Consider the following 24,299-nt stretch of genomic DNA (forward strand, 5'->3'; position numbering starts at 1 on the left):
CTGAGGCCCAGCCTTTCTAATCGGCATAAATCAGTATGTGTATAGCTACACTACAAAGGAAACAAGTATGGTGACAAGCTGAATCAACTCAGTCTAAGTAGAATCTAAAAGAATTTTGTGCAGTGTGTGAGGAGCAAACATTCAGATACCTCAAGGAGGCTATATTGTGAGAACATCAATGATTCATTAACAGAGTAGTGGACTATTGTCAGCCTGAGTACTGAGTTGAATTCTGGATGGGGTCTATTTTACAGAATGGAGTGCTTTCTGAATCGACTTGCAGCTTGGCTAGCTGCTATCATTGCTGAAATTGCATTTTATCAGTGGAACCTCCAGGAAAATGGAATAGGATAATTATAAAACATTAATTAAGTGATTGTTTAGGTAATCATGACTTTATTCAGTCTAATAAACAGAATATATGGTTGATTGAGTGAGGTATCACTTTCAGAATGTTCAGACGACCAGTAATGAGATGCATGGATTCATCGAATTTTTGTTGTGGTTGGAGACATTAAATATCCAAAAGCAAACTGACTGTATAATATTAATTCACTTTCTTTATATTTTCTCAATTTTGAGCCTGTATACAAATAATTGAATTTTCCTTGTCAATAGAAATCCTAGAATAAGATGGGAGAGAAACTTATTTTTGTTTACCTATACTGTACAACCAAGAGTTCGTAATACTGATTTGTATGGGGGAGAGTGTCTAACTCTCAGTATGGCCTGTACAAACACCCTGTGTAAAGTTCACCTTTCATCAAATCAACACCTTTACTGGGGGATAGAAAACTGTTGATTAGAGTTGCTAAAGAAGGTAAAGCCTTTGTTCTGAAATAAGGCCGAGGTGTTACTTTAAGCAGGGTGTTTGGTGAATGCATTCAAGTTAGACACTCCCCACCTTATTATGAACTCTTGGTACAACTTCAAAGGAAATGAAGAAAGCATACACTACAGTAAGGTGAATTACAGACTAGTGAGATCTTGGTTAATTAATGACAGTGGTTGGAGATTAAGTGTGGTAGCTTCTTGCTCTTGAATATGTTGCAAAGTGGAAGTACAAATCAAAATGGGATGTCAATTTCATTATGAAAAATTTGTATACATAAATAATCTAGCATTACTATTTCATTTGTCCTCCACTTAAACATGCTACAACAGTACTAGTGTCAGTAAATTGGCAGTGAGTCTACCTTGAAATCTCAACTCTAGAGTAGATCCAACACAGGACAGCCCGCACTATAACAAATACATGTGATCCCATTGTAATTTCATGGACCAGCTGGACTGGGAATCACTTGAAAATAGACGAACAAGTTTAACCTGTTTTGTTTGAAGTGAAGCATGTGAAATGTTACACTTAAGAAATCCTAGGATTCTTAGGTGGTATGTAATTAATGTAAGTGTTCCATTTCAGGTCTGACTAGATACATTGAAATTACACACACATCCTGGTCCAAATCACATTTGCCTGGTGGCTACGGGCATGGTTTCACATGCGGCTTATAATAGAGATTTGGCTGATCTTGGAGTTTTGACATTTAGCCTGATTCAAGGCTAGCAGTCAGACACATCCTTGAATTGTGCAACAGATAAAATCAGCTCACTATTGAATACGGCATTAGTCCACTGCACCAGCTGTTAATATATAAATAACTCCATGCATACACTTCAGTGATGTTTGCAGAATATACCCTCCTTGCGGTCTGCCAAAATATTTGCTCCTCACACACTGCACAAAATTCTTCAAGTTTTAATTCAGCTGGCTCTTTCCTGTTACCAGTATCTTCCTGCTTGCTTTATTTATACACTGACTTATGACTTGAAAGACCGGCCCAGACTGTTTTGTAAAGTCTAAATAAGAAAAACAGCTCACATAAAGTTCCCTTCCGTATGGATGAACATCACTGATACAGCTCATCCCACAATAATACTTCGTTACTAATGACAACCAACAAAAACCCACAATCGATCCATTACTTCTTTTTATCTTATGTTTAACCACCCACTGGAGATGCCACTGCTAACTTATAAGGGAAGTTTCAGCAATGGTAAGTTGCAGGCTTCAGTTTGAGAAAGCGTTCCGTTCCGTGGTTTAGTCCATCATTCCGTTCCGTTCCGTTCCGTTCCGTTCCGTAGAATAGTCCCCACCACAAAATCGGCGTATATTATATATTTAAGCTTCCTTGTATGCAAGCATTCGCATCACATGTTAGATTGAACTAACCTTGACTATACACAAACAAGGCGAATAACATGTAAAACTGGCCACCCCAGCTTATCCCCATTGTGTGCGACACCTCCACTGTAGGATTTCTTTTTCAGTTATAAGTAGTACCGCACACTTATATAGTTTGGTACATCTTGTCGCGCGCTAGGCCTTATCGATTTGAGACTATGAGGCACCCGCGCTGGAAAGGCGCTTATTAATCGAGGAGTCCTTTCTGTGTACCGGGATCCACCGGCAAGCCTACAGACCTTTAGTAAACATATTACCACTATTTGCAGAAAAGCTAATAGTGTATTGGCGCTTCTTAAGCGTAATCTATATCATTGTAATTCTCAAATACGAAGCCAAGCCTATTTCTTGTATGTGAGACCAATACTAGAATAAGCATCAACAGTTTGGGAACCATATACTAAGACTAACATTGAGAAGCTTGAAAGTGTTCAGCGACGTGCTGCCAGATTTGTGGTGTCTGATTATGATTTTTCAAGTAGTGTTACCAGTATCCTGAATGAGCTTAAATGGTGTAGCTTGGAGGTTAGAAGACAAGTAAGTAGACTGATGATGTTTTATAAGATATTGCAAGGTTCTGTCGCACTAGAACTACCCTATGAGATATCTCTCATCGACACTGTTACTAGAGGGCACAATAGAAGATATCAAACAGGGGCGTAGGCAGGATTTCCAAAAGGGGGGTTCTGCCCTAAGTATAGAATCTCCACAGCGGGGGTCTGGGGCCGTGTACACGTGTGCACGTGTACACGTGTACACGTGTAAACATGTGTATTCTTATAAATTCATTCGCAATAGCGAGTAGAGGTACTTGAATTCCTCTGCGTGAAGACCTGTAGCTACCCATTTCAGTGGATTTGTGTAAGTTAATTCAGTTCTAGTTAACCAGTATCACGATTTAAAAAACTTAACTCTGAAAAGGGGGTTCGTCCGAACCCTTTGAACCCCCCCTGGCTACGCCCCTGTCAAACACCTTTTTCAAGAATTGATATACACAAATTCAGTTTCTTCCCAGCTACTGTCAGATTGTGGAATAGTTCACCTGACTCAGTTGTTAATTTGGATTCCTTTGAAGCATTCCGTAGATCTGCTACTGATTTCTTAAACAAATTATAATTTATAATTCTTTTTATACTTAATTAACTACTTAACTTAACTACATACTATATTGCACGTATACTCTTTCAAAGTCCTGCAATTATTATAATAATAATAATACACCATGTGTATTGTCAATTCTTGTATCTGTGTGTGTACCTAAGCTCATGCTTGTATGTGTGTACTATAAAGCATTAATAAATAAATAAATAAATAAATAAATAAATGTGCTGGACTATTCTATTCAAAATGCTACAGGAAAGTGAAGATCCCTTTTACTGTCCCCATTGCCACCTGATCACACAAGACAAAAGGCTGCAAGCAGGGCGGCCGAGAGGATTTAGAGTAAGCGATCTATTGTCGGACACTTTTTCTCAGAAACTACCAGGCCGAATCTTCTGAAGTTTTCCACGGATAAACTTCACACTTAGCCTAGCAACATACCAAAATGTGGGCTGGAAAGCTTTCGTGGTTGCTTTGCTACAGCCGATTAAAGTGACCGTCCGAAAACCTCTAATATCGGAAGTTTACCTCTTTTATTGGACACCGCCCAGCAATCCTCCACTATAAGATGAAATTCCTCACAACCACCACTGACTGTTAGAGGAATACATGTACTTTCTAACTAGCCATAGTTTGTTTCATTCCTCCACTCGTAAGCGAAACTACAACCATTAGCTAATATTCAGGTATGTCGCGACCTCTATAATCGGACAGAGCAGAATTTCATTTCACGCGGTTTTATCACTTCAAAGCTACCTTTTAGATATAATTAGCCATGAAAATGAAAAGTGTGGTACAAAATCTAATTGGAATTCCAAGGAGTCGTAAAATTTTACCGTTTTAGCGATCAGTATCGGCTACTGTGGGACTCCACAAAATGACTTATGGACTGTTCCGAAGAACTTTTAGCACTGAAATACATGGATGTAGCACAAAGGGGAGGGGCTAAAGTCCTTCCACCCCTCCACTTCCATTTATCAAGATATACTCTAATAGAGCAGTCAGCTACTCTAATAGAACAGTCATGTATTTTAAATAAGTATTTAGATGCATTTTTGAATAAAATCTCAACCTTGGTATATCAAAATGAACTTCAGAAGGCTAATTTTCAAAGCTTTTCTGGGGAGTCATGCTCCCAGACCCTCTTGATAGCGCATGCTATAGAGTATACTTATCACACTGCAAACTGTATAAACCAACTACCATTCTAGCTTGTAAATCTCTTATGCACCTTATTTCTGCTATATCCCTTGCAGCCATGCATGTCACACATGCTATGCAATGTGCTCAATGAAATGTATGATTTTGCTTAATTAAAAATAAGACATGCATGCATGTGTATATAGCTAATTTGCAGGTGGAAAACAAAACTTGTACATTGCTAAGAACTCCTATCATCCAGTCAAGAAATTGGGTCACATACAGTGTATAAGAGATGCAAAGAATAACACCACATGTTCATGTCCTGGAGCAACAAGAGTAACAACCAGCAAGGATGACTATCACTATATATTTGCCATTTCTGCAACCAACCATACCAGCAGTTAAATTAATTACGATCCAGATTGGAGTTAATTGTGTGCTTTTAACCTACATTATACACTTGTCACAGCTATATCTATATAGTGTACATGCCATGCCTTTCTTTGGTTCATTTTAAAAATCTGTCATATCTTCTAGCTAATTACTAGCTGTATAGCTGTATCAACAGTGAGTGCATGTAGCTAGTTGTTCATTTCATACAAAACTACTTTTTGTTTAGCGTTTTGCAAAGCATGTGTACATGTGACATGCATGGCTGTAAGAGCAGATAGCAAAAGTTAATCAGGTGCATGAAGGGCTTAAGTAGCATGGCTGGTTGAGAGTGAGAAGCATTCTTACCATGCAAAGCATGCTCTATCAAGGGAGTCTGGGGAATACCCCCAACAGGAAAGTTAAAGAGTAGTTTTCTGAAATTGATTTTGGTAACAAAGGTGACTGAATTTTACTAAAACCTGCATCTAAATGTTTGTTTGGACACATGACTGTTCTATTAGAGTAGCTGACTGCTCTATTAGAGTATATCTTGATAAATGGAAGTGGAAGGACTTTAGTCCCTCCCCTTTGTGCTACACACCTATGCATTTAGTGTGCTAAAAGTTCTTCGGAACAGTCCATAAGTCATTTTGTGGAGTCCCACAGTAGCATACTGATCGCTAAAATGGTAAAATTTTACGACTCCTTGGAAGTCCAGTTAGATTTTGTACCACACTTTTCATTTTCATGGCTAATTATACCTAAAAGGTAGCTTTGAAGTGATAAAACTGCGTGAAATGAAATTCTGCTCTGTCCGATTATAGAGGTCGCGACACACCCGAATATTAATGGTTGTAGTTCCGCTTACGAGTAGAGGAATGAAACAAACTATGGCTGCTTAGAAAGTACATGTATTCCTGTTCTATACCATATGCGTATTTTGTACCATACGCGTATGGTACATACCATATGCAGGGGCGGATCCAGAGTTTGGAAAGAGGGGGGGGGGGGGGGGGGGGGGGGGCACCTTTTGAAAAACAGTTGAAGACCAAAAAAACTTGCTGAAAACCAGTTGAAGACCAAAAAAAAAAAAGGTCACGACAATAATAGCTAGTTATCCTTACCAACTATATCACGTCTGTTATATAAAATAAAATCCTATTTATAGCTTCATAGGTAAGCTACACTGCCTCATGAACATTGTGACTGCTTTATTAGAGTAATTGACTGCTCTATTAGAGTATCTCGATCTTGTATGCAATTTCTTGAAGGGGGGGGGGGGCATTTGCCCCAAATGCCCCATCCTGGATCCGCCACTGCGGTACAACCATACGCGTATGGTACGGAAAATCGTACGATCTGAGTATAGCTAACCTGGTATGTGTATAATACTAGACAAATGCTAAAAGCATTGTGGGGCGAGCCTGATCAATTGATGTTGATACTGACATTTGCCGGTCTGTATGAAGTAGCAGAAGTACCAGTACATGTAGGAATAAAATCAAAGTACTGTCCTGCAAATTTACCTTGATTCTCTTTCTTCAGTAGTTTCGGTCCGTCTTGTTGTCCTAGCCTGCTCTCTTCTTGTCCTGAGGCTCTCTTCTATTTCTGACTGACTCTGCTGTAATCTTATAGTAGTACATCTATTCCTATCATACTCTCTGCGCCTAGCCAATCTATACAAAATGGTTGAGTAATTCTACTAGAGTTGTAAAGTGATTATATTAAACCTTGCATCTCTTTGTTCAGGTGTTTCTGTCTGTCTGCGAATTCGGTCGCGCTCTCTCCTTCTTCGTAGCCTCTCTTCTCGTGCTTCATCAGTCTCCACATTACTTGCCATGTGGCACAATCTGCACACGTGGTAGCATGGACTGGTAAATTCTTGTTCGCTATCCGTATACGTGACGCTCGTACATACCTTGGACCGCTACATTCTCGTTTGCCATCCGTGTTTGTGACGCTCGTACATACGTTCTACCGTTACATTCTCGTTCATCATCGTAAACGTGACGCTCGTACATACGATGATCGCCGCATTTGATCGTTCACTATGTCCGTATACTTGACGCTCGTACACACGGGTTTGACCAGCTAGTGTGGGGCTCGCTCAGGCTCGCCCCAATTAAGCAGAAGGTTTTTACACTGCCGTACCTATTGACTACGCCGGATGGCTCACTGCTTTCATTTCTTTTCGGGAGGGGGGAGGAGCTATAGTCTCGCTTAGCGGTTTCTGTTCAGTAAAGATCGAGATACTCCAATAGAGCAATCATATTTTGATCTGATTAGCTATTCTATTCTCTAGAGCTGAGATGTATTTATAGCTTTACTGTGATTAAGATATAATTTGCTTTACTGCATGATGCAAACCTATTTAAAATAAAGCATTCCTTAAAATGAAAGAATATTGATGGCATGATATATAGTCTCGCATGACTATAATATAAGGCCACTCCAAATAAATTCTCTGTTTCCCGTCCACCGCCCGAATCTGGTTACTGTCAGCTCTAAATATTCGTATTCTTCTATTATTTCCGGTTATTCTTGCATACTGACAGGCTTAGTAAAGCTCACGTGTCAGCAGTGCTATCAAGTCAGCACAAACTTCACGTTTGTGTTATTTTTGCAATTTAAAAAGGAAGGAACAAGCTTAAGCATGCTTTTATGCAGCTTTTTATATGGTTGTGCCAGGCAAATACTGGGAAAAGCTGCCATTCTTATAATGAAGGAATGGAAATGGACCGCCCGCCCGCATGCAAATATGCTTGAGTCCAGGACGGGAAACAGAGAATTTATTTAGAATGGCCTAAGTGATGAAACTGACATCTTGATTTGGGACAATATATGATAAAAACAATCATGAGAATAATGACTACATTAGTGTGCAAAGCACACTAGCATGTAAAGCATACCAGCCTAGAGGGGTCTGGGGGCGTGCCTTCCAGGAAATTTTTGAAAATTAGGCACTCTAAAGGTGAATCTGAGAGTGTTTTTACCAGATTTTCAGTGGAAAATAATGGAATTTCAGTTTAGCAAAACACTAACTTTTCCATTAAATCAAGACTGATTGCAATATCCATTGAGTAGCTATCATGCATGCATGATAATCTTATCAATTGTACCCAAGCATTTAGATATAGCTAGCTATATACCATAATGCATCAGCTCCTCTTTAACAGCCTCAACTGTCTATCTAACTGATAAAAATAATGCTGTTGAATCCCACTAGAAGAAGTAGATTATTTCACACATCATAAAGTTGGAAGAATTGTGGAAAATGCTTACCCCAGCCTTAACATCAACAGATTCAAGGCTGACTCATTGTATGGAACACTAGACTATCATCTTCTAAAGACCATCTGGGATTCACATCAACATTGGGTGACTACGACTACAAACTACACAAGCTTGACTGTGATGATTTTGCATTCTGCATGAACGATGTTGTTTCTAAATACTCCCATGATCAAACAAAACCAGACAATAGGGGAAGCCTTGGTGGGATAATGTGTGGAAGAAACATGCATAGCTAAGTATAGTAGTGGTGTTGAACATCACAATTATTAGTATGCATGCTCTTTAGCTTAGTGACACTTTGTTAGCCTTAACACCAATAAAGTGTACTGAAAAGCAGAATGCAGTGAAGGATAATAGTAGCTATTAGCTAGTCCACTGGAAATCTTTTAGCAAAGTGCATTGCAAATACCAGCACTATAACCCACAGCATGGGGTTATAGTGTAAAATGCTGCTAGATACTAGTAGCTACTGTACACTCATGGATAATTGCAGGCAATTATAAGGTACACTGTGAAAAAAGCTCAGAATAATAAGGTATATAACAGTCTTATTATGTTAGTATTGGAATGAAATAGTACAGCATATATTATTAGATTAGGACTTTACTATAACAAGCTTATTGAATACATTTAAGACAGTCATATATTAGAGATTAAATCACTAGTATACTGCAGTGTATTATCAGACTATACTAAGCCTATTTCAACCATATATTGGCTACTATACTACTGTACTTTTTTACTTTCCTATAATCTGTGGCTACCTTAATTAAATAATTTCTATAATTATATTTGTAATGAATTTAATTCTGTAAATATGTTAAAACCACAATAGGTACAGCTAGTAAATCAATGTCTCCTTGGCCATGGCAGTATCAAATCAATTTCGTCGTTTGTCAGTCTTTATCCAACTGCAGCAGGTAAGGCAGTAAATACAATTCACAAGTTCCATTACAAATTACCTGTATTATCATCACTATGTAGAACTCTGTGACAATCTGCTAGTCGTCTGGTAGAACTGTCCCACAGCTCTAATGCAAAGATGGTAAATATAATGTGTATTCTGGATAATCGTTGGACTTACAGTTTGTAACAATAAGAATCTCATAAAACCACGACCTTGTCTGGAAACCTAGTATTACCATGTAGAATGGTGGCTAGGTCCCACAACTATATTAAAGATGGTAAATATAATGCGTATACTGAACAACCATTATACTTACAGTTTGTAACAATCTTTTAAAACTGAGACCGACAATCCATGTACATCTAAGACAAGTCTGATAAGACCAGGTCTCACAACCCTAAATGGAGGCAAACATAATTCATATTCTGGGTTATTTGGTGTACTTACAGGTGTTATCAGTGAGTCTAACCAGACATAAAACAGCCACTTAGTATGTGACTTTGTTGGGCTAACGTGTTACGTAAGCTCACAAGAAGCATCTGATACACTGATAACCAAGTCCAAGAATCTTGTAATCACTAAGTACAACTGAAACAAGACTAAATATAATATAATTTGCATACTCTCAGTGAACTTACTTTTGTTAGCAATACGAGCATGGTCAGTGAAATAAGGACAAACAAGACGGAACAGGTTCTTGAAAGCACTCAACTCATTTACAGTGCCAGACAAGGTAGCAGCCGTCAGCTGTTGATAAAAAGTAGTGAAAAACATGAAGAAATGAGACCAGTTTCCACAAACCGTAAATATAAATTGTATACTGGACACTCTCAGTGTACTTACTTACAGATGTTAGCAATAAGAATCACCAAGTCTGTAATTCCTACCCCATTGAAAAGAAAATGAATAAAAACACAATCAGGCTTAATGCACTTACAGCTGTAAGTAATTAGAAGATGACGTTGAACAACTCCGTGAAAAAAGAACAAAACTGTCCACATATGGTCACTACCAGATTCTTTAAAGGAAGCAGCTGCCATTGAAGGAAACTAACACTGCAGATATTATACACTGACAGCCTGTAGAACTAAGAGGTTCGACAAGAAACTGTACCTCTGAAGAGATAATATACAAAATCGTAAGAGCAGACCATGCATACTCTTACCGTTGATGGCTGATGAACTGTGTCCACTCGTCATCCGCCAGAAGCTGAGATATAACAGGATATAAAACATGTAATACGTACACAGCAACACCAAAGTTGAATCATTTGCAGGCCATTGTCATACAATACACAATAAACAATTTAATACGGCTAAACCTATCGTACAAGCTATCATTTTAGTCTAATACTTACTCATCTAGAGCTGTTTTTGATTGCTGCCATCGAAGGAATTGTCCACTTGGCAGCGCCACTTCACCACTACAGCCAGCAGGGATGTACAGTTGTGGTCCATAACTATCATCGTGGCTCATTGGACGATGGCGCCGATCGCGTACACTCTCTCCGCGAGATACACCGTCGTATCACTCACATTTACAACCTCTGATATTGCGGTTTTCCAAGTTCTTGCAATGCAAAGCGTCATGCGCTATACAAGCATGTACGTGCGCAGTTGTTCAACAGTGGATTTTCAGTGACAACTACTGACTCACAGGACTTCAAAGATGTCTACGCATACAACTCGACAGCCACAGAATATTACAGGTATATTTAAAAAAACTGCGCATACTGACACATTATTAGCGCATGACGCTTTGCATTGCAAGAACTTGGAAAACCGCAGTACAACAATAGCGACAAAGATGGCGACTTAATTGCATCAGTAATACGCATGCGCTCCCCTTCAATTTTAAAACAAGCATTACTACGAACTTTTGCAGCTGTGCTAACTGTGCAAGAAACTCTAGATTTGTATGGCTCTTAGATTGAATAATTAATTTTACTGGTATTATATGCTTTGCTGTATGAAAATGTGTGCGTATGAAATTATCACAACAAACTGAAACTAGTTAGCTAGCTATAGTGATTAGCTAACAGAAGTGTAGCTACTTATTGTAAAATCATCATGACTTTGTTTGGTACAGTAAAAAAAAACCTTAAGTCACATGAGATGGTGATAATGAGATGGTGATAATGAGATGGTTAAGCTAAAAATGAGACAATAATGAGATCTGATGGTGAAGCTAAAAAGTTATCACATTTAGTTAAGTAAACAAAGCCATACAAAGAATGTGTATTAAACTAAAGTATAATCTGTTTCCCATAATATAAGATGGGGTTTATACTAAAGTATAAGATAGTTAGTATAATGCAAGGCTATGCTGAGATTATTTGTATAGTTTAAGCCATTAGATATACCATATTATATTCCTCTTTTTTCACAGTGTATATGTTCAAAACCTTATGAAACCCCGAAGTTCAAAATATGCATGCAGAGTCAAATTTTGTGTGTGAAAAGGTACCTTTTTGCAAATCCGGTCACAAATTATCTAGCTGTTGCATAGCAACTGCACACACTGAGAACATATGGAAAATTTTAATTTTTGTTTCTTCTTCCACACAGTACATTGCGGCAGCAATTGCTACACATATATTGCTTCCTATTGAATTCATGGTCCATTGTTTAATTGATACAATGAAAATTCAAAAACTAGACCATTATTACATAGTGCTACTCCTCCTTCATATCTGTAATAGAGTTAATGATGTAATGTAACAATGTGACATTATGTAATATAATGTAATTTATGCATATATACCTGTAATATTAATATTGTGTACTGTAGTTGTAAGAGTTAGTTGTTATTGTGTACTTTCAGGATTAATAATATTATATACAGTGGTCTGTTTTGCCTATAAATGGTCTGCCCAAGAGCCTACGCTTCCCTAAAATTAGAACAATACCCACACATATGTGACCAGATTTGCGAAAAGGGGTCTTCCACACATGTCCAATTTACCAACTTTGACAATCTGTAACTTAAGATTGGAAAATGCTAATGACTTGAAAATTGGTCAGCGGTGAGTACCATTGTAGCTGAATGGATTGAGAAAGTTTCAGGCTTATATATTACTTAGGCTGTAGAATTGTACCAGCATATTGATATTCACGATTTTTCAATGAATATAACTGGAATGCATAGTGATATAAATGCTGGCTAAGCCAGTAGAGGTAGCATTTTAGCTAAATATAAACATAAGATTTTGATATAATTGTCCATATAAATGCACATTAAAATACTGCATTCTGATTGGTTAAAACATAGCAACTATATTAAATAATTTGCATTCATTGGCAAATTGAGCCAATTTTTTCAGGCATATATAGCCATATAATATATGTATATTATTTCATTAAAATATATTTTATTCTATTGTTGCTACATATAATCTATTGTTTACCTTTAATTTGTTAGTACACTTCCACTTAAAAATGGATATTTATGCCTGGTGGCACTAAAGGAGTGTTGAGCAGACAATTTCAATCAGATGAGCTCGAGAAGTACAATGTAAGGATTGCTGAAACAGAGGAAGACCTGGAGAATGCTGATACAATAACATTGAGGGAGGTAGCAAAGAGATATAACTGTAGAGAAAGTAATGTTTCAGTTTACAAATTAATGTAAACCTGCATGGCTGTAGCTTATAGCAATATTAGACATGCTATACTCTAAGGCTGATGTACATAGTAATTAATTGTGCAATAATTTTTTTAAACTGTAATTTGCTGAATCTTTGCTATTGAATGAGGCATGTACATTGCCTACAGGAAAACATAACATGGCAGAGATTTATGGTGAGTTTATGAATTCTAATGTATAATTCAGTAACGAATGTATATTATCTAGCATTGTTTAATTGTTAAGTGTGTTGTATAGCTACTCACTACTTACTGTCATGCTTGTGGATGGGAAGACAATGTGTTTAGCTACTCTTATCTGGATGTACTCTTTAAAGTTAACAACATCCACATTAATTTGTGCTGTAGGTCCAGTGTGATGAATGTGAGTGGTGGTACTATTTACAGTATGTATAAACAAGAAAACTACATAAACAAGAAATTGGATCCTCAAAAGAAGAAGAGTGTTCATAAAAATGCAAAGGAGCCATGTTGCACAACTGATGATACTTACAAAGTTCATTTTTCAAGTTATTAGCTTTGCACAAGCAGTATATGTATAATTCAGTTAGAACTTACTAGCTACCATGCATGCTGTAATTGCTCCCCTTGCTTATTTACCCAATTGTGTTGTAAATTGTTAGCCAGTTATCCACATTTATAATTGAGTATAAGACCATCTGCATGCTTCTGATAGCTATAAAGTAGCATACATGCACAGTACCATTCATGTGAAGCTCTGTAGACAAAGTGAAATTATGTACATAAGATTTAGGTACATCAGTATAGGACTAGCTATAGCTAGTGGGATAAAATGCATGGATAAAATGCATGTGTGTGCTGATGAATAAATTTATAGTTACAGTTCAGTATAGTAAGTAGATTATTATGTTGTGTTCTAAGTTTACTCAGCTAGAAATGCTTGTAAAGACAGCCCATTGTAGCTAGGTGATGGCAAGGTTGGAAGATACTGAGAAAAAGCATAATACGCATAATAGGGTTTCCAACTCAAAATATGAAGGTGCTTCCTTTTGTTGTTTCTGGTGATTTTCACACAGACTGACCTTTATGATAAAGCAAACAAGTGCTAATTTATTATTAGACTGTTTGTAGCATTGGGTATCAACATAAGTTTAGCGCACAAAAACATACAAAAAGTAGTCACGTGACCAAAAATATCATAATAGTTAAATCGGGCAGCTTATTAGAAAATCACTGTATTTTGGGGTGACTGAAGTCACAATTAGTGTATTTTCTTGCCTTATAATGAAGACTTCTACATCTTGTAGTGCTATAGCACATCCTTTATAGCTGTAATGGGATTTTTCGCCATGTGACCACTTTTTGGGTATTTACAGTTAAAACTGCACTGATATTGAAAGTAATAGACAGTTTAATAATATGCTAGCACTTGTTTATTTTGTCTTTAGGTCAGCCTGCATGAAAATCATCAGAAACAATGAAAAAACTGAGGTATCATCTTATTTTGCAGTGGAAATTCTATATGAAGGGATTTTTGATCACGTAACCACTTTTTGGATATTTACATATATTATGTTAAAATTGTGTTTATAGTGACTGCTGCAAACATTCCAATAACAAATTAGCACTTGTTTGCTTTATCTTAAAGGTAACTCTGTGTGAAAATCTCCAAAAAACAACAAAATGAAGCACCTTCCTATTTTGAGTGGAAACCCTAATATTTATCTGCGGTTTGTTTTTGTCACACACTGTCGGCACGTGATGTCTCGAATACATTGGAGTACAAGCTAAGTCTAAAGTTACTGACCATCAACAGGAGGACTGACCGAGAATAATCTATACCTGGAAGGAAGTATTGCCAACTAAGCGACTCGGAATGTGGAGGGTTCGCATGTGCTAGAAAATTTGAAGTTGGCTGTCACGGTCTGGAAGTGAAGATTAAGTTAGTATTAGCTACAATAGGTTTATAGTTTCTATAAGCTGCATAAACAGCAGTGTGTAGGTTTTAGCTAGTTAGATGCACAGACAGCACTTTTTAATGTTACTGCCTAAGGGCACATTTTGTGTATGCATGATTTTCGTTCAAACATCAGAGGCGGATCAAGGGGGGTTTGGGGGCTGAAGCCCCCCCCCCCCTTCATATTTAGGCTTTACTTGACCAATATGCTGAGTATTATAATGAAATTTTGTCTTAGCATAATTATATGATCACTAATAATACAAATACTCATAAAACCACCTTATAAACATCTTTCCAAGGTATTATCAGTGGATTTATGCTAAAGTTATGCAACAAGGACCCGGATCAGCATTGGAGGTGTACAAGATCGAGATACTCTAATAGAGCAGTCAGCTAACTACTCTAATAGAACATTCACTGGAAACATGTAGTTGGTTCTGTTATGGAATTTTTCCAAATCTGCCTGCACCTATACATACAATGAAGTGCATTGGTCTGTTTAAAGGGCTTCATTCATCTACTTGTGTAGTTAATATATATGGCAATACTTAAATGAGGTACACAATTTCCATTGAAAATGTTCTCAGATTCAATCTTGTATTGTTCAAATTTCAAAATTTTCCACTTTCAACATTATTATTATTCTAACATGCACCTATTCAGTGTTGTGCAATTGTGAAAGGGGTGCATCATGTACTTGGTTGTCTGTACCTACCCAAACTTCTCCATTAGCAAAATGCTTCAGAGAGCCATGCCTATAACCTAAAGGCAGTATATAAAATATCTACAGGCAGAAAATATTATGAATTTTAATATGTGGAAATGTCTCCAAATTGCAGTATTTTAGCATCTATTTTTCAAAATTTTCCTGGGGGGGGGGGGGGGCATGCCCCCAGACTCCCTAGTTTATTTATTTATTTTCCAAAAATGTGCAGCCTCAGTTTGAGGATTAACACACATATGAAACATGCATACAAAATGTTTTACAATATGATTGACTATGGGATTACTGATTGGTAGGGGAAAGTAATAATAATTTCAGTTGGTACTTAAAAATTTGTAATGATTGTTGTTGGATTAGGTCAGGTGGGAGTGAGTTCCACAGTCTATTTGATCTAGGGAAGAATGAATTACTGTACTGATTGGTCCTTGCATAGATATGATGAAATCTTTAATCATGTCCTCTGGTGTTAGAAGTGACAGGGATTAAATCAACTGGAGATATATCAATGAGATTATGAACAATTTTGTAGAGGAGGGTGATACTAGATACTTGTCTCAGAGGCGTAGCTAAGGGGGGCAAATCCCTCCATCAGTCACTAAATGATTTTTTTTAAAACCTTCGTCACAAGTTTACCAGTATTAAACTGACACGCAAATGACTGTAAATTACGTACACTACTACTGGGTATCACCAGGGGTTGCTAGTGAATGCGCACACACAACATTCAGCTCGCTCATGAATCCATCGAACGAAAATATTAGACACATATTTTTATATTTAGCCTAGATTACTCCTGTGATAGAACATTTTTGAATCTAAAAAGAGTTACCCGCTTCTCCACGGCAGGAGTCACAACTCACAAGTGACAAAGGAGACCAGATGATGCTACGAAACTACTGTCTACGAGGTGATAAAGTGTTAGCTAAATAAATGTACCAAGTTTATTTTATCGAGTCGATCACACTGGACCTTTGTACGTACGGCAGTGCAGTCTGTTTTTACTTTGTCAGTCAGTCAGTCAGGTGGATCAGTCAAGCTTACAAGTTCTGCTAGCAAGACAGGTGGGATTTCGTGCAATACATGGCATTTGAATTTCGCTGAGTGAAGTGAGTGAATACGTATTATTATTATTATTATTATCAAATTGTTTAAAGGGATACACAAAAGGCATGTGCCTGTACAAGGTGATACCCTTACATACAATCTTTACTGTTACAAAAATATACAATTACAAAAACAGAACAACATACACAATACAAGTACAGAATTAAACAATCACATTACGTCATCCTGTCAGCAGTGTGCTAGGACTGCAGCACAGGCTGTGGCTAACGTAAAGTAACCTGTATTTGCACTAAAGTATTAGCTCTACCGGACTGTGGATGAATTTGTTGGAGTACAGTTGTGGCACGTGCGATGATGCTCGACGAATATAGCTACCTCGATTGGAAGCAGTCAGTACTGAAATGGTTACGTAGCTAGTTATTTAAGCTGTAATAATACAACACCGTATGTTGGCTAGCCCACCATTGGGTCATTAGCCTTTTTTGCAATTATGAATGATTTTGAGTGTTTCGTGGGGGCATGCCTGCCCCTCCATCACCTTCTGGCTAGCTACGCCCCTGACTTGTCTGCGGTGTTCTAAGCTGGGGATGTTAAGGTCAATGAGCATGTTAGTTACGCTGCTGAAACGCGAGAAGTCAGCCATAATGAATCTGAAATTAGTTCCAGCATGCGTGCTTTGCACACCTCTACCCAAGAAATTAGTAGTCCCCCTTTTATAAATCCTAGATCCGTCCCTGAACGTGGTCTAGCGGAAGCACTCAGGCCTTCCCCCACGAACATTCCAATTAACTTTTTGGTCTTCAGCTAGGCCGTGGGATCACCAAAAGTCTGGCTACGCCCCTGATTCACAACCAATAAGGACTAAGCCAAATATCTACATATATTTGGAGAGTAGTCTATAAGAGTTGCTCTTTCATATCAAGCACAGAAAGACTTGATCAGCCTCAAGCATTACGAGCAGTGCCACTCGACCGATAATACATATTTTTGTTCGAGAATTGAAAATATTCGGACAGGTCACTTTTGCAGCTCCTGCAGCCAGACAAAGAAAGCTGCAGGTCTGAAATTTTGCATGCAAGAGTTTATGGCCTAGACCTCTCCAAAGGCATAGCAAGAGCAGAAATTTTCTTTGCAGGTTTAAAGAAAAATCGTGGTCGAACATTCGTGGCTTACTCTACAACTAAAAGCAAACTAGCTACTTACTCTTTTTTCCCGGGTTACTAACTGATAAGCTGGAAGACAATATTAATAGAACACGTTTTAACTACACAATACACATACAAACAAAATAACAATTTTTCTAATCAATAAGAATACGGCTCTCCACTAAGCGCAGTTCAGTAGAGACAGCAGGGAACTCTGCTGACTGCAGCTTTCTGCTCCCACGAATGGCCAGTACAGCAGAGCCATATTAGGGAAATGATAAAGCACAGCGAATCCAGGAGAGTGCCAGCCATACCTCAGGCACAGTGCATCTCTAAATTCTTGTTTGTTCAAATGAAATCTCTGTTCTTGAAGTGGAAGAGCAGTTAACCAAAGTGAAGAGCATTTAGCGCTGATTAATTCAATGGTTTGTTGAAGCTGAGGATCTACACAAGACTTGATATTGGCTAAGCTAGAAGTCATTATAATTTTGTTGTCTGGACTGACGGATGGTAAAGCGAGCCTATTCAAGGGCATAGGCAGGGGGATTCGGATGGTTCGGACGAACCTCCCTTTCCAGAGGCAGAATTTTTTAAATTAAAAATCACATCAAATCTTGGAGCTCTCCGGTAGCTACTTACCAACTGGCGCTCCTCTGTACTACTCTTGAGGGTTACATCACATTTATGCTGAACCATAGCAAATATCTATTGCATCACGTGATCATTTGCACACGTGATGCATAGTTGAAATGTCGAAGAATTGTTCAATGGTTGGTTGAGACATGTTACAAGGGAGGAGTTGCTAACTTGAGTGGTCGTGTTATACATGTGTCGGGTTAGCGAATTGTTGGTGTATATTTACCTGATGAATGATTTGTTTATTTGTTACATGTTGTGGGCACGTGATGTCTCGACTCGAACATATTGGAGTACAGGCCAAGTCTGAAGTTATTGACCATCAACAGGAGGACCGGCCAAGAATAATGTATACCTGGAAAGAAGTATTGCCAACTAAGGGACTCGAGTGTGGAGGCCTTCCGTGTGCTAGGAAATTGAAGTTGGCTATCAGTACATGATGCTGTCTGAAAGTGAAGATTACTTAGTTTTACAATAGGTTTATTATTTCTATAAGCTGCATAAACAGCAGTGTGTAGGTTTTAGCTAGTTAGATCGAGGGGTTACTAACTCACGAAAAAGGGGTACGGATTTCAAAATCTTGAACAAATTTCTCAAGATTTCACAGATATCAAAGGATTTCACAAAATCGAACGAGAGCTGCAAAATCTGATTTTAAATTACTGGTTGGCGTAGAGTGACAAGTTCTGAAACACCAAAAAATTGTGGGAGAAAGCCATGCAGGAGCAAAGCCTCACGAAATTGAGAGGAATTGCGAAGCCATATAAAACCAGGAGCAAAGCGAAGACATAACTATTAAAAGAAACCATACAAAACCAGGAGCGGCTTGCAGCTAAAGCCCTCGGGAAACAAGGCCAATCATTCCCGTGATTAATCCCTCAAAACCAGAAACAACTGTCGAAGCCCTATCTGGTGTGAAACCCCACAAAACCAGGAGCATCTGTATGCTAAAGTTGCTTTTGTAATTTGTGTGTTGCTAAGTTTATGAAGTTTGCGTAGTTTGCTAAGTAAATCCGAAGCGGAACGGAACATCGGATTCCATTCTTACTCAGAATGGATTATCTCCTGGTTTTGTATGGCTTCCTCCCCAGCTCCTGGTTTTGTTTGGCTTCCACAACTCGCTTAATACAAATCTGAAACGGAGCGGAACATCGGATTCCATTCGTGAGCAGTTAACAGTTATCTCCAGGTTTTGTATGGCTTCTTTTCCGCAGCTCCTGGTTTTATTTGGCTTCCACGACTCGCTTAATACAAATCCGAAGTGGAGCGGAACATCGGATTTCAACCTTTGAGCAGTTAGCATGGATTCTCTCCTTGTTTTGTGCGGCTTAATTTAATTTTTTGTTATACAAGACTCAAAATATGAGTGTACTGCATATCAAGTTAACATACACTTAATAAGTTAATAAATGAATGTAAGTTAGGAGAATTAACTGTTTCTTCAGACAGAGAGTTCCATAGTCGAATAGCTGTGGGTAAGGAGTGGTAGTAGGTGTTTCTTTTAGCAGGAATAGTCATAAATCTCATTTGATGACCTCTTGTCCTGGTAAAGCTTCTATGAAGATAATTGGAAAAGTCAACTGAAACAATGTTGTTGATGATTTTGTAGAACATGATAATGGTAGACTTAGTTCTTCTGTGTTCAAGGGATTCCCATTTTAAGCAGTTGAGCATGTTAGTTATGCTGGAATATCTATAATAATCATTAAAAACAAATCTAGCAGCCTTACGTTGTACCTTTTCAATCTTGTCTATGTTAGATTGTGTAAATGGTGACCACACCGGTCTAACATATGTAAAATAAGCTAAGGATTTGACACGAAGTGAACACTGACTAAGGTTTCTTTGTAAAAAAGCTAGAATGGAATTTGCTTTACAAGTTATAATGCCAATATGTTTAGACCAAGAGATATTTTGACTTGTTGTAACTCCTAAATATTTTGCTGAGGTAACTTCGCGAATGAGGTAGTCCCTGATATTACACATAGTTGATAAGGGTTGTTTTTTGCTAGTTATAACTAGGTGTTCACATTTGTTAAGGTTGAGAGACATAAGCCAGGTTGCAGCCCAGCTGACTAGTTTTTTTAAGTCTTCTTGCAATATTGAGGCATCTTCACTTGAAAGGATAGCTCTGTAAACTATTACATCATCAGCATACAAACGAATCTTAGAGATAGGTAGGTCATTAATGTATATTATGAACAGGAGAAGACCCAGGACAGAGCCTTGAGGAACACCAGATAGCACACTACAAGATGAGTTGTGCACATTTCCAAGAAGAGCTTGAAAAGGCTTCTTTCCTACAGCTCCTGGTTTTGTTTGGCTTCCACAACTAGCTTAATACAAATCCGAAGCGGAACGGAACATGGAATTCCATTCTTACTTTTGAGCAGTTTGCATGAATTATCTCCTGACTTTGTACGGCTTCTTTCCCACAGCTCCTGGTTTTGTTTGGCTTCCACAACTTGAAATCTGAAGCGGAGCGGAACATCGGATTCCATTCTTACTTTTGAGCAGTCTGCATGAAATTATCTCCTGGCTTTGTATGGCTTCTTTCCCACAGCTCCTGGTTTTGTTTGGCTTCCACAACTAGCTTAATACAAATCCGAAGCGGAACGGAACATCGAATTCCATTCTTACTTTTGAGCAGTTCGCATGAATTATCTCCTGGCTTTGTACGGCTTCTTTCCCACAGCTCCTGGTTTTGTTTGGCTTCCACAACTTGCTTAATACAAATCTGAAGTGGAGCGGAACATCGGATTCCATTCTTACTTTTGAGCAGTTTGCAATTATCTCCTGGTTTTGTATGGCTTGTTTCCCACAGCTCCTGTTTTTGTGCGGCTTCCACAACTCGCTTAATACAAATCCGAAGCGAAGTGGAACATCGGATTTCATTCTTACTTTTGTGCAGGAGCAGTTGAGTGTAAGCTATGGTACCAGAACGAGTATATAATCAGAATCATGATAAGAACATAAGATTTCATATTTCAGGCAGGATTTCATTGAAGGTGTACGAGATTTCGAGTCAGTTGGTGACCCCTTGAGTTATATACACAAACCACCATTTTATATTGGCTGCAGGGGCGTAGCTAGCCAGAAGGTGATGGAAGGGCAGGCATGCCCCCACGAAACACTCAAAATCATTCATAATTGCAAAAAAGGCTAATTACCCAATGGTGGGCTAGCCAAAATACGGTGTTTTAGGTATTCACGTAAAATTAAGTATACACGTACATACTGAAAACTACAACATACTACTACTTATTACCTAACTATACTTATTACTACCTGTACGTACTTAACTTAACCAATGCTACCAGAGCCCATCATGATCAGAAATTTAATCATATACAGTCTTCAGTAAACACGTATCTCTATTCATTCCTACCCAGAACTATTCCCCATTGGAACGATCTATGTATCCCTAATCTATCTACCATTGATCTTGAAACATTTAAACAATCAACTACTCCTACTTTGTAACTGTAACTTAGCACTTATTGTATTTATTGTAACTTAGCCCTCACTGTAATTTAGTATTCATTGTAATTCTAGCACTTATTGTAACTTACCACTTACTGTAATTTAGCACTAGTTGTAACCTAGCACCTATTGTAACTTAGCACTTATTGTAACTTAGTACTAATCATTATTGTAACCTAAATTATAGGCACTTATGTTATTGTAACTTAAACTAGGCACTTATGTGTACGTACCTTGTACATTAGCGTAAAAACCCTGTTGGGTGTTTGCTAATCAATAAATAAATAAATAAATAAATAAATAAATGTCAAAGTCAGGAAATTCGTCCTCAGCAGTAAGCGAATACTGGCGGAGTATCATTTTTGCATTGTACCTCCACAAAGTCCCAGACAGTTGCTGGAGAAGTTGGCGCCTATACGGTGTTGTATTATTACAGCTTAAATAACTAGCTACGTAACCATTTCAGTACTAACTGCTTCCAATCGAGGTAGCTATATTCGTCGAGCATCATCGCACGTGCCACAACTGTACTCCAACAAACTCATCAACAGTCCGGTAGAGCTAATACTTTAGTGCAAATACAGGTTACTTTACGTTAGCCACAGCCTGTGCTGCAGTCCTAGCACACTGCTGACAGGATGACGTATTCACTCACTTCACTCAGCGAAATTCAAATGCCATGTATTGCACGAAATCCCACCTGTCTTACTAGCAGAACTTGTAAGCTTGACTGATCCACCTGGCCGGCTGACTGACAAAGTAAAAACAGACTGCACTGCCGTACGTACAAAGGCCCAGTGTGATCGACTCTATAAAATAAACTTGGTAGCTACATTTATTTAGCTAACACTTTATCACCTCGTAGACAGTAGGTTCGTAGCATCATCTGGTCTCCTTTGTCACTTGTGAGTTGTGACTCCTGCCGTGGAGAAGCGGGTCACTCTTTTTAGATTCAAAAAATGTGAGCAATCTAGGCTAAATATAGAAGTATGGGTGGGGTCTATTCTACGGAACGGAACGGAACGGAACGGAATGATGGACTAAACTGCGGAACGGAATGCTTTCTCAGATTGAAGCTTGCAGCTTACCATTGCCGTACAAGTTATCAGTGGCACTTCCAGCAGGTAATCAAACGTACCCCAAGAAAGATAAAACGAATTTAAGGATCGATTGTGGGTTCTTGTTGGTTGTCATTAGTAACGAAGTACTAATTGTGGGAATAGCTGACTCAGTGTGTTCATCTTCGGATGTATCAAGTAGGGAACTTAACGCATGACTTGTTTTTACTAGTATGTGAGTTATTTTTACTTACTTGACTTTAGAGTGTACAGTCTGAGGCCCAGCCTTTCTAATCGGCATAAATCAGTATGTGTATAGCTACACTACAAAGGAAACAAGTATGGTGACAAGCTGAATCAACTCAGTCTAAGTAGAATCTAAAGGAATTTTGTGCAGTGTGTGAGGAGCAAACATTCAGATACCTCAAGGAGGCTATATTGTGTGAACATCAATAATTCATTAACAGAGTAGTGGACTATTGTCAGATATCTCAGCCTGAGTACTGAGTTGAATTCTGGATGGGGTCTATTTTACAGAATAGAATGCTTTCTGAATCAACTTGCAGCTTGGCTAGCTGCTATCATTGCTGAAATTGCATTTTATCAGTGGAACCTCCAGGAAAATGGAATAGGATAATTATAAAACAATAATTAAGTGATTGTTTAGGTAATCATGACTTTATTCAGTCTAATAAACAGAATATATGGTTGATTGAGTGAGGTATCACTTTCAGAATGTTCAGATGACCAGTGATGAGATGCATTAATTCATCGAATTTTGTTGTGGTTGGAGACATTAAATATCCAAAAACAAACTGACTGTATAATATTAATTCACTTTCTTTATATTTTCTCAATTTTGAGCCTGTATACAAATAATTGAATTTTCCTTGTCAATAGAAATCCTAGAATAAGATGGGAGAGAAACTTATCTTTGTTTACCTATACTGTACAACCAAGAGTTCATAATACTGATTTGTATGGGGGAGAGTGTCTAACTCTCAGTATAGCCTGTACAAACACCCTGCGTAAAGTTCACCTTTCATCAAATCAACACCTTTACTGAGGGATAGAAAACTGTGGATTAGTGTTGCTAAAGAAGGTAAAGCCTTTGTTCTGAAATAAGGCCGAGGTGTTACTTTAAGCAGGGTGTTTGGTGAATGCATTCAAGTTAGACCTCTCCACCTTATTATGAACTCTTGGTACAACTTCAAAGGAAAATGAAGAAAACATACAGATGAATCAATAAAATCACTACAGTAAGGTGAATTACAGACTAGTGAGATCTTGGTTAATTAATGACAGTGGTTGGAGATTAAGTGTGGTAGCTTCTTGCTCTTGAATATGTTGCAAAGTGGAAGTACAAATCAAAATGGGATATCAATTTCATTATGAAAAATTTGTATACATAAATAATCTAGCATTACTATTTCATTTGTCCTCCACTTAAACATGCTACAACAGTACTAGTGTCAGTACATTGGCAGTGAGTCTACCTTGAAATCTCAACTCTAGAGTAGATCCAACACAGGACAGCCCGCACTGTAACAAATACATGTGATCC

General features: G+C 38.0%; 2 long non-coding RNA genes across 7 annotated transcripts in view; one reads left to right on the forward strand and one right to left on the reverse strand.

The window, feature by feature from the left end:
- LOC136255526 (uncharacterized) overlaps positions 1-10,724 on the reverse strand; it is a 298,310-nt gene extending 287,586 nt beyond the window's left edge. The window contains exons 1-10 of one of the 6 annotated variants that reach the window (XR_010700935.1): positions 10,417-10,723; positions 10,225-10,268; positions 9,997-10,174; positions 9,907-9,942; positions 9,698-9,806; positions 9,507-9,647; positions 9,376-9,456; positions 9,237-9,322; positions 9,115-9,183; positions 8,934-9,063 (exon numbers count right to left, since the gene is read on the reverse strand). This is a non-coding gene — a long non-coding RNA (uncharacterized lncRNA). Of the gene's footprint in view, positions 1-8,932; positions 9,064-9,114; positions 9,184-9,236; positions 9,323-9,375; positions 9,457-9,506; positions 9,659-9,697; positions 9,807-9,906; positions 9,943-9,996 lie in introns of those variants that run through there. The other 5 variants (XR_010700934.1, XR_010700938.1, XR_010700933.1 and 2 more) reach the window with 5 other exon arrangements.
- The window catches only part of LOC136255527 (uncharacterized), a 188,697-nt gene that overhangs the window by 93,329 nt on the left and 71,069 nt on the right, over positions 1-24,299 (forward strand). The gene's annotated exons all lie outside the window — the stretch shown is intronic.

Source organism: Dysidea avara, chromosome 5 (genome assembly GCF_963678975.1).
Source record: "Dysidea avara chromosome 5, odDysAvar1.4, whole genome shotgun sequence".
NCBI classification, from domain to species: domain Eukaryota; kingdom Metazoa; phylum Porifera; class Demospongiae; order Dictyoceratida; family Dysideidae; genus Dysidea; species Dysidea avara.